Source organism: Tupaia chinensis, unplaced genomic scaffold (genome assembly GCF_000334495.1).
Source record: "Tupaia chinensis unplaced genomic scaffold, TupChi_1.0 Scaffold000025_1, whole genome shotgun sequence".
Taxonomy (NCBI): Eukaryota; Metazoa; Chordata; class Mammalia; order Scandentia; family Tupaiidae; genus Tupaia; species Tupaia belangeri.
Genome location: NW_006159455.1, coordinates 80,041 through 81,302, shown reverse-complemented (window position 1 = coordinate 81,302; position 1,262 = coordinate 80,041). Strand labels below are relative to the sequence as shown.

The 1,262-nt window shown below is 46.4% G+C and overlaps 1 pseudogene; it reads right to left on the bottom strand.

Moving 5' to 3' along the window:
* Positions 1-267: 267 nt before the first annotated feature.
* Positions 268-1,027, bottom strand: LOC102498530 (vacuolar protein-sorting-associated protein 36 pseudogene; annotated as a pseudogene).
* Positions 1,028-1,262: the final 235 nt, after the last annotated feature.

Sequence of the window (1,262 nt, the reverse complement as noted above, 5' to 3'; positions counted from 1 at the left end):
GATGAGACTTTCTTCATGAAAATCCTACACAGTGGGGTACATCAGATGGGAAAACGAACAAATACTTCATGTATAATTAGTGAATGTTAGTTACATCAAAATGATAATCTATTCCACCCAAACATTTATCTTCTCTCGCTTCCATCAAGAACTCAATTCCCCCCCTTTTGTTTTTTTTTGAGAGGATTTTTCTAGAGGGTACAAAGATGATGGCCCCCTTATTCTATAAGCAGCGACCTTTCTTTAGCTAAGCACATAGACATTCCTCTAAAGGCGCCTGCATATTCCTGGCAGCTGCTTGGCCTGCTGCATATGACCCCGTGGGCCTGAGCCATAGTTTCCATGGTAACTGGGTTAGCTAGAACCATGCTCAGCAAGTAGGATTTAAATCTGATGGTCCCACCTTCTGTAATGTCACCTTGTGTCTTTAATTTTATTAGCAAATGATGTTGATAATTCGTTTCCTTAGCCTTGATCATCAGTTTGCTGAAGCCTTCAAAGGCCTCAGAAATGTTTTTGACAGTTTCTATTCTTTTTTCTTCTAATTTTCTTTCAAGGCCTGCAATTTCTACGTCCATTATACTTTTTGGCTGGGATCCTTTATTTGTAGTGACGGGGAAGCTGGCATCTTCTCCTACCTGCTAACATCATTTCCTCTGATAAACGCCTGTAAAATCCAATCTATGTATTTGAAGAAGAGTTTGATGAAGGAGTTCTTACTGCTCTGGAATGGGCAGGATGTTTCTCAGTAGGGCCTGGGCCAAGAAGAACCACTGCTGTGGCACTCTTCCCAATTCCAGCTGTTGGTCCTCCAGTGAAAACAACTGGGAAAGGGGAATGGCCATGAGGCACACGAGTTCTCTGATCTCTCTAAATCAGGCTGTGTGTACTAAGCAGCGTCCCAGAGTCAGATCTGATCTTCTAGCTGTCTTGGACGCGCTGCATCGACCCACATCGGCCCGCTTCGGTCCACATCACCACACATCAGCCTGCATCCGTGCACATCAGCCTGCATCCACCCAAATCAGCCCGCATCAGCCCGCATCACCCGGCATCATCCTGCCAGTGTGTGTTTAGCTGCAGGAGCAAGGAGCCCCGTCTCTGCTGTTCCTCACCCGCCTGGAGGCCACTGCCAGCTGCACATCGGGCAGCCTAGCATCGGGCAGCCTACGGTACCCGCTGGCGGTGCGCAGGAAGGAGACCGGCCTTAATGAACTTGTACTCTTCCTTTTACTGTGAACTTTTTTTTTTTTTTTTTTTTG